Source organism: Passer montanus, unplaced genomic scaffold, assembly GCF_014805655.1.
Source record: "Passer montanus isolate IOZ18808 unplaced genomic scaffold, ASM1480565v1 scaffold87, whole genome shotgun sequence".
Lineage (NCBI taxonomy): Eukaryota > Metazoa > Chordata > Aves > Passeriformes > Passeridae > Passer > Passer montanus.
Window position 1 is genome coordinate 993,650 of NW_024374034.1, and position 14,382 is coordinate 1,008,031.

Genomic DNA, 14,382 nt, shown 5'->3' on the forward strand with positions numbered 1-14,382 from the left:
CTTCTAAAACTGCAGAACTTTATTTAATTATTTTTTATACTGTGTAGGTTCACTGCTTTCTTCCCTCCATGCTAATATTCTATAAAATTCATCCCTTTTTCTCCTGCACTTCTCTGTGTTGTCACCCTACTCAAAACATGAATTGCAGATTTTCTCAGTTTTTGTACTTCACTTTCATTAATTATCTGATCTGTGGAAGGCAAAAGGTACACTTATATTTTAATAACAAGCTTTCAATTTATCAACAGATTAATTTTGTTCTTTCCTCTACCTCCTCTGTGCTAAGGATATTTTCATGATAACAATTAATAGAAGCAAAAATTTTTATGATACTGCCTAGGATCAAGTTTTCAGCTTTTAAAATTCAGACTATATATATACAGATCATGTTACCTCTGGGAAAGCTTTTATTAATCTCAACGCCAGAGCTGTTTCAACAAATCTACCATAATAATGAAAAGACATCTTATCACATTTTGCTTTCAGTAAATTTACTATTCTTTGATAAGGTTGCAAACAACTGAAAAGTAATTGATTTGTAATTAGTGTGGCAAGAGCATGAGATAGACTGCACTGGGATTTCATCATTTTTCTGTCCAGGGCTGTGCATCCTGCTCTATAATATTAAATTATTTAGCTTCTCTCTTCAAATACAAATGGTGTCATGCATCCTCCATTATTTTAGGAGCTCTCCAAAGATGAGAATAATGTTTAAATTTCTGATTATCTGTCACCAGCAGAATTATTGCCAAAGGGATAATTTTTCACACATGCCTTGCCATCTCCTTACTTAGAAAGACATTGTCTGCCCATGCCTGTGAATGGACGTTATGAAAGCCCATTTGATCTGCACCAATTATCCCTATTTGTCACTTGGTTGCACTAAGCTCCTGATATATGTGATTGCCTAGCTGAATCCTTCAAGAGCTGCAGTAACTAAAGGGTGCAAGCTTAGCACACCATGGCTGTGGCACAGAACCACTACCATCATCTACATCACAGTTTCCAATTACTCAGACTTTGTCTGCCATCCATTCCAATAATAGGCTGCAGGTCATCACATAACTCCACAGGGAAAACAGTGGCCTTCTGACACAGTTTTTTATAGTGGGACTTTTTTGTAGGAATGTATGAAGTATGATTTTTTTAGTACTGTGTTTCTTCTTAACTTTGAAGACTGGGGAGAAGAAGGTAACGTGGGTGGTCATTGACCTGGGAAAAGAAGTGGCCATAGTTTAATTTATGTAATTGAAGACATAATTTCTTCAATAGATTAGGAAGAGAGAAATGGCATTACCTTTTTGTTGCTCAGGTTCATTTTCTTTTCATTAATAGTTACATTCATCAGTTCACAATGAAGTCAAAAGGAGAGCCTGTCCTTTGAACTCAGAAGTGTCAGGACAGTTACATATTAGTTCATATCCAGACCCTGCATCTTTATTAATTTCTGCCGTATAACTGACACAGGAAAATGAGCAGAACAGAATACCAAGTGATCGTGCTTCAGTGTCACTGTATATAATGACATGATGAAGTTTTAAATATTAGTTTCTATTCCATTTTTTAACGCATTGTAAGTCAAACTTTTTCTCCGCAGCTGTATGACCAAAATGAGGATTTGATGAGCTAATGTGACTGATACGGTGTGTTACTATTGTAAAACAAAACAATTAGCACAAGTGCTTAAAAAATTCCTCTCAGTATATATTTTCCACCAGCTAATTTCTTTTGTAAATTGCCTTAGCTTTGTCATGCCCTTTAAAGTGTCTCACAGTGGCATCCACAGTAGCAAAAGTGCCTTGTAATTGTTGGTTATTCTTGATCACTGATATATTGACACCACCAGTCCTGGCCCAGCATAGTGGGTTGGTAACAATCCATTTTCATTTTATGCATGCTTTATTTTTTATGTTTTAGCATTTAGTGCTTCAGGTATCACTTTTTGTAGCATCTCTCTCGTAAGTCACATCTTTCCATGCTGCAGTTGGAGAGTGTCTAGCCATTGTGGGCAGTGTTTCTTCTTGCCTTCCTCGGACAGCATAGGTTTTGATGATTTGCAGGTTTCTCCACGGCCTGTTTTCTAGTAAAAATTACACATGTGATGAGAAATAGACATCTTCCCAAGTGCCTCATGAGATCACTGAGCTTTGCAGATGGTGCTTAACCTAGTGCCAGGTTTTCCATGAATGGAAGCAGCTAAGTAGGCCTTGAGTACAAAATGTCTGCAAACTGCTCCTAATCTCTGCAGTACTGAATTATGTTTTCAGCAGTTGTCATTGGACTCCTGAACTTGTGGCAGGAACTTTGACAAGAAGGTTTTCCTGACATATGTTAAAGTCCTAAACCCTATATTCATTTCCGTATTTTACTTACTCAAATATTTAACATTTTCGCTGCCCATAATACCTTCAAATCTCCCTCATTCTGATCCTAATCTTCCTTTTTAATCTCTTAGCTAAGCAGGAATTACAGATGGCAAATTCATGCATTAGTTTGCTCACTTGAGCTGCACTATAAAGCAAGAACTCAAGCAGTGGGAGCCAGATGTTTTGTACTTCCCAAAGATTTACCATGTTTTGAGTTACAGATACTGTGGTACAGCCCAGAGAACAGAATTCACATGACTTTTCACTCAGCTGGACTTTCTGTGAAATGGGATGGTGAAATGGAAGGGTGAAACTGGAGGGTGAGCTTTTTGAGCAGGTCTCCCTTCACAGAGGAATGCTGGCAACCTCAGAGTTAGTGAGATTTAAGTCGAAATTAACTTGAAATATATTAGTGAGAAAGAAAAAAGGAAATTAAAAGAATCTCTAATGAACAGATGTGGTAAAGCTCCTTGTAGACCCAAGATGCTTAGAATGTGGACTTAGAGGCAGGCGGAAGAAAAGCACTAAGTAAGTGTAAGCTGTTTTACCCTTTGCTGTCCCTTGTAGGTTTAGTCAAGCTCAGCCACACTTCAGCTCTGGTCGCCCAAAGTACCCTGCCCTTATTTGACTTCTCCTGGGCTCTGCTGCTCAGACTCATCAGGGAAATCAAACAGAAGCTGAATCTCATTATGATAGACTAATGGGGAACTGGCAAAGAGCCTCAGAACACTCAGCAAAATGGCAAGGGCAGTGCACTGCGGGCAAGCACAGGAAGCCTGGTCTGAGGCCAGGGAGGTCTGTGAAGGCACCCCTCATGTCCCCCTGCTCTCCTTTCCCTGTGTGGGCACTGCTGAGGACCTGCTTCCTTCCTGCCTGGTGCTTGTGGGCTGTTTTAGCTATGAAACCTTCACAATGGAAATCCTCTGTGAATTTGCCACATAGTCTCCAGAGCCTGTACATAAGCCAGCAAGTACAGGTTAAAGCTGTCAGGCCTGATCTCAGACCTGTTCCAAGGGGTGGTTGTTGGTATCTATTAAAAAAAAAAAAAAAGTCCTTTGTGTATATTTTCAGAACTACAGTAAGAAAAAACAGGTATATAAATACACAAAGATTAGCAGTTGGCTCGGGACATTGGTAGTGACAACTGGGTTAGTGATTTAAATCCAGTCTCAAATGACCCAAATTAACTACCAAGCAACTGACTGATGGACTGTGACACAGGTTTAGTGGCCCTGGTCTGGAACAAAAGGGACAAGTGTTCCCAAAATCCCATTGCTGACACTGCAGGGTGGCAGGAAGGAGGCTCCTGGGGAGGCTGTAAATGATTTGCACAGCAGGACAGGCAGGACAGTGAGTCTCTGTGCAGGCCAAACAGGAGAGGACATGCAGGATCCTGGGGGACTGAGGGGGAAAGAAGCATTGCCAGCTCAAAGCCAGAAAAAGGAATACCTTGGGCTACTCCATCACTGAGTAAGAGCAAATTTGATGAAAGACTAAAAGCAAAGTTACACACAAATTGTTTCCACAAAGTGAATGGAAGTGAGCTGAATTCTAATGAATTCACACAGCAGTTCCATAGTGGAAAACCATAAAAGCACTACACATGCATGCATACATAGAGCCTGCCAAAATAAAGTGTGATCAAGGCAAAAAGAAGCAAACATATGGACAAATTCTTAGCCAGAGAAAAGCGTAGCCAAGTTCACTGACCTTTATTTTAATTTTCTTTAGTTCTCAGCCTTATGAGGAGTGCAGGAAATGGAATGCGCTAATCCCAGTTGATACAATCTTCAAGAAAGGTGCAAAATCTCCCCAAACTAGAGAAAATTGAATACAGTCAAAAGTCTGTTTAATCTGCTCTCCCCCAGTGTCCTTCCAAATAAAGCTCTCCTGATGTTCTCTCAGGGGCTGCCAAATAAGTCAACAAGGAATTTGCAGTGTGTCAGCGAGTTTGTTTTTAAAAATATATTAATACATCTCGTGGAAAGATCACTTCAAGAAGATGAGAATTTATCTGAAACACTAGGGGATATTTTTTTCAAATGGCAATGAAGAGCTACAGGGTTTTTTTTCATTTATTTTTTTGTTGTGGTGGTGGTGGGTGATTTTAAAATTTATTTATTTTTACTTACTATTATTTATTTTATTTTAATTTATTAGCTGTGGCTCCATTTGCAGTGTCTCTTTTATTATCACATCATTTGATAGCATTCAGCAGAGCAATAGGAGAATATTGCTAGGGAGTGCATTGGCGGGGGTTTTAAACTGACTTCTGGAGGTCTATATTTGGAGTGCCTCTCGTAATGTTTTCAATCTGCTGCTACATAAACATGAACTCTGAGGGTAGAAGCTGAAACTTTCACATGAATTTTTACTCTTTTGCATTCACAGAGTCATTTTCATCATGAAGTATAAATTTAAAGCAGTAAGATTCCTTGTGAAATTGTAAACTTTACACCTATTTTACAAACAAATTGATTATAGTAACAAAATAGATGAAACTCAAGCCAAGGACATATCTCATTGTCATTATCATATAATGACAATATCTCACATCCAGCTTCAGGCAGTATGATAAGAGTATAAACTTTGGCATTTCATTGGAAGGTGGCAGGTGTAACATAATTCCCTTCTTACTCACCTGGTGGGAGTTTCACCACTACCTTTTTGGGACCAGGATTTCATTCATGGTTCATGAGAAGCAGGGCTGCCAAATTGGCCATTAACTCAGGCTGACAGCAGAGCAATGCCATACCTGTGCCACTTGCATGGATGAGTGTACTCTGCTTGAAACAGTTTCCCAGTGAACACTGACTTATTTAACCTTCATTTTACCAAACACTCCTGAAGACAACCTGGTGGCTATTGACATTCCTCATGCAGAGAGTAGAGTTCACAAATTGCAGTGATGAACCCTTGGCAGAACCCAGGGATACACATTAGACTGTCTGAATCTTGAGCTCGTGTCTTAAACTGCAGTGTAATTTCTTAATTGATAAATCTGTGATTTAAGTACTGTGTGACTGCCTATAGATTTTTTTGTGTAAATATATTTTTAAAATAACAAAACAATTCACGGACTTATGATTTGGCACTTTATTAGATTATGCAGTAAGCTTTTCTTTGATTTTTGCCTGTAGGCAATACAGTTTATTCTCTTATAATATAGGTTATGAACTATAAATCATCATACCAGTACATATGAAAGACGTTGTGCTTTTAACCGACCACTGAGCTTCTGTTCAGCAGTGGGACCACAGAAATAGAAGCATGATTGAGAATCTAGGTATTAGTGACTAGAGTAAGAGGGTTTAGTAGGAAGGATCAAGGTTTTACAACTAAATGTTCCCTTCATGCTTGAACTTTATTTTAAAGAGATGGATTTACTTGGGTTTATAAATACCATAATTATTTTCACCTTGGAACTTGGGAAAAATTTGGAAACACAAATATTATTCTTTCAGTATTTAAAAAAATTAAACATTTTTAAAAAATAAATGTGTGGTTTTCCCTCTGTTGCTCTGAATAAAATAAATAAAAAATTTAAAAAAATAAAACCAAAACTTTTAAAAATTTTTGTTTTCATCTTCTTATTTTTTTCTGCTTATCCAGTTTTCAAATATTCTGCAGTGTTTTCAAGTTGCAGAGCAAAAATTCTGCATCACCTCCTTCTTTTGTCACTGTAACTTTTACTAAGCATGAAAAGGTATAGAATATGGAAAGGTGGAGAAAAGCAAAAATAGAACTATTGAAAGCTAGCTTGCCTAGACATAGGCAAAAAAATGAAAAAGCAGAAAAAGAAGTGAAAAAAAACCCAACAAAAAACAATATCTGAAGCTGTTCTATAAAGAAAAAAAACTTCCAAAACCTGAGTTTCATAGAGAAAAATTGATTTTAAGCATTAGATAGAAGAACCCTACCATATACTCCTTTCCCTTTGGAAGCTGCAATTGGCAAGGCGAGCAACCATCTTCAACTTATATAAAGCAGCATGCTGAGAGGATATGATGGCATTATAATGCTGCACATCATATCCCTGCCAGACATTCTGGAGCTGCTTTCTTGCTATTTCTGTCACAGTCCTCCCTCTATCCTGCCTTTTGCTCAATACGTTGGTGCAAAATTTTGTAAGGTAGTATTTAGGAAAAGCCAAATTATTTCTTGTTGCCTCTGACCCACATTATACAACTGAAAAATTAAAAACAAACCAAAATTGATTTGGAAGTTATTTAAATAAATTTAAAGAATGTGCATTTTTTCAAAGAAGAAAATGGCAAAAAATATTCATTTAGAGCAAAGAACATGCATATTTCAAGGTCCTGCTTTAGTAGATAAGTCCATTAGCAAATTCAGAAAAGCTCATAAACCTTACTATACCTCCCTGTAAAAAAATATAAGAAATAAACCCTGAATATATTGGTAGAAAAGAGCTGTTATAAAGCTGTTCTTTCTTGTGTATTTTCAGGTACATGAGGCTGAATTTGTAATGGCTTTCATTTTTCATACATTCCTATTCATCCACAAGCATAGATACCCAGTGGCGACATTTGCATGGGCAAATGAGCAACTATACAATTAATGTAGTATGATCGAGGCTCAGAAATACAGAAACTGTGTTGAAAAGTTTATGGTCTCTAAAAATATGCCTTTTGAAAATGTGACAATAAAGCTTCTGTGTTCTCACATCCACAGGAAAAAAACCCCTTGTTTTAGTCATTTTGATAAATCTTAATGGTAAGAAAACCTTACCATTAAAGAAACCACAGTCATCTCTCCTGGGTTTGAAGAGAGAGGATGCAACAAAAGCATCCTGTAAATTGCATTGTCAGGACTGACACACAATGCTACATGCACTTGCTACAGTTTTTGAAGCTTTAAAAGTAAAGAAAGAAAAGCAAATTTCCATGAATACCCTAAGGCTTATTTAATAATGTAATAAGTTTGCTGGCTAAAACAGAGTTTTAGAAATGGCTCCCAGAACTTGTAAAGCTGTAATCTTAATCTGTATTTGTCTTCCTGAAGATACCCTAAATAGGCTGTTTTCCCCTTAATGCCTTTCCCTTTAGGTGGTACAGGAAAACATATCTAGTCAGCTTTAGCCTGAAGACACATAGAAGAGAAACTGAGAGTCCTCCTGTTTTAGCAGTCTCCCATTCCAGTATCTACCACAGTTGCACTCTGGGTGTAGTGCTATAAATCTACCAGTCCATCTGCTTTTACCTCCTTCCAGCTTTCGATGCAGAAGTCACCATCCCCCTGTTGCACTCTCAGCTTACCAAAGTGCAGAAGAGGTCACCCCCAAATGCCTGTGTGTTGCTTACAAACCTTTCAAATTTGAGCAATGCATCATCCCTGCACTTCCTGCTGAAGAGGACCTGTGACTAGTTCTGAAAAGCAGGAGCATCCTGTCCCTTCACAGCTCACTCAGCAGAGCTACTTCACCTCATTTGGGGTGATCTCCCTGCTATTTCCTCAGTTCTTCCATGTGTGAATACAGTGAGACCTGACTTGATTTTCTAGCATTTGTACTATCAAATTTACTGGTTTAGGGTAGCTCATTAATGAGTTTTACAGCCGATATGTTTGTTCAACCTCTCCTTGCATGCTGTTAAAACTGTGCTGTTTAATAGCTGGGAGTCCACAAGATCAGATCTCTGCTCAAGAATATTTATGTGTGGTAAGAGTATTCAATTTGCCAACAAATGAGGTTACAGTGCCTTGTAAGTTATTCATTTTGATGTTTATTTCCTCTGGAATTGCTCTCAGGGGTAGATCTTCCTTCCTGTCAAATGGCTCCACATTCACTTCTCACCAGCTGTTCTTCTGTATTCCTGAATATTTCCTGGACTGAGAGAAATGCATGTTCCCTGATTTGCTTGATTGCAACATGTGAAAAAAAAGCAGAGCCCAGTCTATGGCTCTAATCAGATGCTATGGGAAGAAAGGGGAGGAATTTTGGGAGAATAATATTAACAGAGGGATTTTTTCCATTTTTTTCCCACTCTTTCACCTCTTCCTTTTTTTTTTTCTTTTCCTTTCTTTCTCCTGGTCCCACTCGTTCACCTTTTCCTTTATTTTTTCTTTAGAAAGTCCTAGAGTAATTTTGATCATTTTGTTCAAAGGTCATCACTGTGAAGCACTGTCCTGTGCTGGCAGTGGATATTCCCTTCTTTTCACCTCATCGGCTCTAAGCAGGCCATTGCTGTTTACAAGAAAACTTAAATAAATGCCTACATAAAAACTGCAGGCCTCACAGACAAGACAAAATCCCTCCAAGCTTAGCACTAGGAAAACTCAAGCAACTGAGCAAGTTTTGTGTCACATACAGACTGACTAATGTAGCTCTGATTAACATACTCATATGTTGGAACCAAGTCCTGAGCACTGGTCTTTGTGAAAAAAAAAAAAAGAAAAAGAAAGTAAATGAGGCCAACAGACCTCTTGCAATGCAAGTGTTGTATAAGCTCTGAGTCCCAGTTTCAGTGTCTTTGTGCTGCTCCCTTTTTATTTTATTTTCTCTTTCTGTGGGGCTTTTTGCCACTAATGAAAACAGAAGTTGCAAAGCATGCATGTCTTGATATCTCAATAGGTTTTCTACTCTGCTGGGATACTTTAGCATCTTGAAAGTTTTAAGCTGATATACAGTGTAACAGTAAAAAATTAATTATTATTAAGGGTTAGCCAAGGACCTGAGTGGTGGAAACCAATCCAGTTGTGTATAATTAGAGAGTAGCTACCTTGTAATATTGAAGCTGTAAATAGCCCCAGTGGGGGCCCTGACAGAAGGCTGAGGTGTTTACAAGGCACAAGAGATGCTGCCTCAACGTACATAACTCCTGTTGCCATAACTATTGCTGATATAATGGATGTGTTCATTAAAACCAGAGGATTATTTGTTTATCCATCTTTCTCTATTGCAGGCTCTTCCTCAGAGGAAGGAGGGGCAGCTCCTTTTCAACACAAATTTATAGTACACACAGTTTTTTTTTGCCCAGTCAGAGGAATATTAAAGAATTGCTTTATTGATTGCTACCCAGTGGTCCGCTCCCCACTGAGAAAACTAACGTCTCCAAAATGCTTGCAAACAGCCCTGCAGAATCCGGAAGGGAAAGAAATGTGCATGCATCCATTTTTAGTCTCTTGTCAGGCCTTGGGAGTGGCACATATTAAGTCTTTGTCTGCAAGGCGCGCTGCTTTCCCCAGCACGGCCATTACCCAGGCTCCTCCTTATGTGCTCAGCTAGGCTGCTGGAAAATTCATCCTGGGCCAGTCTTGCATGAGGAAGAAGGTGTGAAAGTTACCTGAGGAGGAAGAAGAGGAACTGTCACACCTGACCACAACATCCATTACCTGTCCCCTGCTCTGGCTGTAGGAAAGGGGTGAAGGAATCTGGAAACAGGGAGACATGTTGAGCCTGAGTGAATGAGTGAGCTGAGAAAGGTGCTTTAGTTTTTGTCTTTACTGCTCGCTTTCCAAACTTACTGGAATGGAAAGAAATTTAAGTCGTTTCCCCCAGGTGGCACTTGGCTTGTTTCTGGCAGTGACTGGTGACTGAACTCCCTGTCTTTGTCTCCATCCATAACACTTTTCCTTCTTACTAGGTACCAACATCCTCTTGGTGAGGAGGAGTGGGCACTTGGTAGCCAGGTGAGGTTGGTGCATCAGAGCCCCATGGGCACCTGACCTCAGCATGTGGTTCCAGAGCTCCTGCCCTGTCACTACACACACAGAGTTCTCTCTCCATGCACTACTGAAATTCCAACATGTGACCATGTGCAGCAACATGACGAAAGATACCAGGAATACAGCAGTAGAAGTACCAGACAACTAATAATAACCATGCAGATTCTCCATGGGCTCTTCACGGCTTCCTTCCAAATGGTGAGGCCACGGGTGGCTGGGGAAGGTTGCCAACAAGATGACATCCTCGCAGGCCATGCTAAAAGTTTCATCACAACCCTGTGCTTCTAGAAATGAGCAAGGGATGGATTGTCACAGACGGGTATTTCTGGATGGGCTTCAAACTTATTTTTTTCTTCATTAATACTACCTGAGGTGTGAGATCATGACTCAGGTTTAATACATAGTGTGCATTTGTCTCCAGAAGATGCTGCTCCAGGTGTCCTCAGGCTGGTGTCATTGATAGCATGCCAGAATGAATCACTTACTAATTTTGGAGCAAATTTGAAGAAACAGCCTGGTTTTCAGAAGGCGGAGATCCAGTGTCGGGCTACTGAGAGCAAGAATGCTGGCAAGCATCCTGCAAACACAGTGTGGATGGTAAGTGAGCTCTGCTGTGGTCACTTTGAAATGAACTGTCCTGCTTTGAAAGAGTAACTGCCCTACAGACATCCATGAAACCCATCACCTAAACTGCATGCTGTCACAGTTTCCGTGCACAACTTCATCTGAGGAAAGATTAATTTATTAAGAGGAGGCATCTTTACCCATAAGATATAAGAACATTGTTTTTCTCCTAGAAAGCATCATCATCTGTAGTCTAAATGTTTCTTTTACCACTGCTATCCTTATATATTGTAGCTCAATATTTCAGACATCAGTAATTCAGCCTGTCTTTGGTGTGTAATTTTATCCCCTTATACCTTTTCACATATTAATTTTAATCAAATTTTATCATATGCAGAATTTTTGTCACATAAATATCAAAGCTTAGAGTTAGAAAATGTATACACAATTATTTTTAAATTTTTATTTCTAGTCTTCTTACCCTTTGTGCAGTGAAAGTTCTGTACCTTAGAGTCCTGATCACTGTGAGGGCAGACCAGGATGGAGCAAATGCAGTGGGTTGGCACAAACAACTTGGTCACCAGCTTGCAGGATAAACAGCAGGTGTGGTGTTGCAGGCTGCCAAAGTCTGGCAATGTAAGAAGAAAGCTTCAGTGCAACATGGACCAGCTTGGGATCTCTAAAGGTCAATCTCAGCATCCAAAACTCTTTTTGTTGTCATAGGTTTGGGGTCAGGGGGAATATTTTCAGCTATTTTTAGTAAGTATTTTTTTCACCTGTTAGTTTTTGCACTTGCAGTTGAGATTTCAGCAGAGGCTCAAAACCTCTGTTGAGGCTTTGTTGTCTCTGCTCTCCATTGTTACCAGTGCCTGGTTACAGAAGATGTCTGGTAGCCAAGAATTGCAAACTTGATCCCACTTAAATATTTTGCCAAATATTTCCCCTATCCACACATTCCAAAATCACAATTGGTAGAAATCTCTTCAGATTCTTTTGAGGTTCCTCAGGGGAAAGCAACTCTGTAGAAGTTTGAGCACTAAGGTAATCAGAAAACATTTCAAGCCAGCTAACACTTTGTTCTTAAACACTATGGAAATGCTATTGCAAATCAGCTCCTGGCCAAGTGGTGAGCACGTGTGCTTAATTTGAAGTATTGATTTCATGATTAAGCAGTATCCACTGTATTGATAGATATCCCTGAATCAGGGTCTTAAAGTATGCAGTGGCTCTTCTAATTAGCTACTTCGGTCATTTCACCATGACCTCTTAATTTTGTATGATTGGAGTTTTGCTAGTTTATGAAAGAATATAAAAGCATTGAATAAGAAAGCAGGAAACAGTAAATCAATTCACTCCATTCTCATCAGGGGTTTCCTGGGATATGCTGAGCATTGACAGTACTTAGAGAAGTCAACATAGAGGCCATTGTACAACTTCAGGTAACTTGTCATTAAAGCAAACCGTAAGCTTCTCTGGTTATCCACATTTTCACGTGCCAACAGAAATCTTAAAGCAAAAAATATAGCAGTATTGTTAAGAGACTGGAACATTTAGTATTCAGCAATGAATGCAGAGAACAATCACACTCTAAGTACTAGCCAACCCTCTTGCGATATTATTTAAAAGATGGCAGCACTGAGACACAAACTCTGAAGAAATACATGGCAGAGTACATTTGTATTAGGAAGTAAGGAGTTGTAGCAGGCATAGATCATGATAATTTTCAAAGAGGTTGCAGTTCTTGTTGATCAGAAAATTGTTAGTTTCAGCACCCCATTCCATCCCAAAAAAGCCAGATGAAAAAACTCATTATATCTTGTTTACATTCATACAAACACAGTAACCAGAAAACAATAATCACATAGTTTATAAACTACTGTAATTCCACCCCATAAAATGATACAAATAAAATTCAAAGGTTACTGATACAGTATAGCTACATGTAAATAAATAAGTAAACAGTGTGAGATTAGGAAGTATAATGACCTTCATGTAACACTGTAGGAAAGCAATTAGCTCAAGGTCACTTGCAGATCAGAATGGCTTAGGAGGGTAGTTTAGTCCTGAGCTGTTGACCAGGACAATGAGATTTATATATCCTTGTTTGTAGATACTATGATATTTGTTTAACACATCTGTCTGGATAATATTTGCACAGAACAAGCAGGGAAGAAAGGATGAAAGAGCCAAATGTCAGCTATTTTATGTTTGTGTGTACAACAAAAGGGAGAGTTTACAAATGTCAGCAACTTTTATTTGTGTTTCACTCCTTCAAAACATCTTGCAACAAAAAATTGGATGTGACAAGAAATTAATCCATATTGTGATCTAATTATTGTTGGAATTATGGGAAAAAATGTAAGATGTCTAAAATATTTAATTGTGAGTAATGTCTATTAAGCTAACTTTGCAGTGAACTTATAAGATTTTTAAACACTTGTGCCAGGTTTGAGGTGCCTGAAGAGCTAGAAGACTGTGATTTTCTCTTTCAGGGATATACATGGAGTACACACAAAAAACATTTCTACTTCTTACAATCCAGACCAGGGCCTGGTCAGAGAGCCTTCTTACTGCCATTGCATAGTCACAGGGAAATGGGCTTTTTTCCACGTAGGCTGGAGGGGGAAGGCGAGTTGGGGAACCCAAACTCCCATGAGGGCTGGCAGAGCTGGGGGTGCTGTGCTGAGGCACGTCCTTCTGCCAGCCTGGATGCAGTGGAAATGGTGCCTCATTCACATAGTGAAGTCTCAGCTTTCGGGAAATGTTTGCACAGAAACTGATAACAGCTGAAAAAAAATGGCTTTTTATTTTAAATCTCATTTAACTATCTCATGCCACCTCTTTGACAGATGACCATTTTTGGCAGTGTTGTTTGGGCACCTACACCATGATCAAAATCCTGTAAATACTTGTTTACATGCCCTTCTACTAACACAATATGCTGCTGTGTGTTTTTATATTAAGCTGCATCAAGGCAATAAGGCAGTGCTCACCCAGGAGACTCTCCAGAGAGTTTACCAAAAAATTAGATAGGCTGTGCCAGCCTGTGCAAACCAAACTGAACATCATGAACACAACTATTGGCACAACAAAGTCATTCCTTATTCACTATGGTCAAGTAACTCAGATACAATATGGAAATGAAGGAATTTTGCTCAGCTCCTGTTTGGGGGGTTACCTATCAGCAGTAATGAGGAATACAAAATGGAAGTACAGATACAACAATTAATAAAAATCTGTATTAGGCATCCCTTTCCTTTTGTAAGGTGTGATAAGCAGTGCAGGGTTTTAAGCTTAACTCATTGAACACACTTCTCTCTGGCAAGTGAATGTCTCGAGGACATTTGGGGCTGTGCACGTTGTTGTCTCCTCCAGTAAAAACACACTGGGATCATTACTATCCACAAAAAGTTCAACAAGAAAGGAGAGAAGGAAGAAGGGAGGGCAGAAACATTCAATACCCTACTCTTTCCCAGCCCCTCACTTCCTCATCATGACCCTGGCTCCTGAGCCTCTGGCCTGGCCTCCGTAACTGCAGCCCCCATGGACTGACCCCAAGGGCATCTCCCCATCCTCCCCCCATGATCTTTGCAGGTGGCGGTCAGGTCTGCACCACCCCTTCCATAGTCTGAGGTGAAGACTCAGCCTGATGTGGCTCCAGCTGTGAGGTTCCCAGGGGCTTTCCTGGGTGATCCACCCCTTTCCCTGGCCCCTGAGCAACCAGCACAGCTGGATGGACACCTGGCCCACCAGGGACTGTCATCTCCCT

The 14,382-nt window shown here is 39.5% G+C and overlaps 1 long non-coding RNA gene across 1 annotated transcript; it reads right to left on the reverse strand.

The window, feature by feature from the left end:
• Positions 1 to 1,880: 1,880 nt before the first annotated feature.
• On the reverse strand, positions 1,881 to 4,252 carry LOC120513743. The gene is made up of 2 exons (XR_005630346.1): positions 4,077 to 4,252; positions 1,881 to 2,080 (listed from the first exon to the last, which is right to left on the reverse strand). It is a non-coding gene; the product is annotated as an uncharacterized LOC120513743 (long non-coding RNA).
• Positions 4,253 to 14,382: the final 10,130 nt, after the last annotated feature.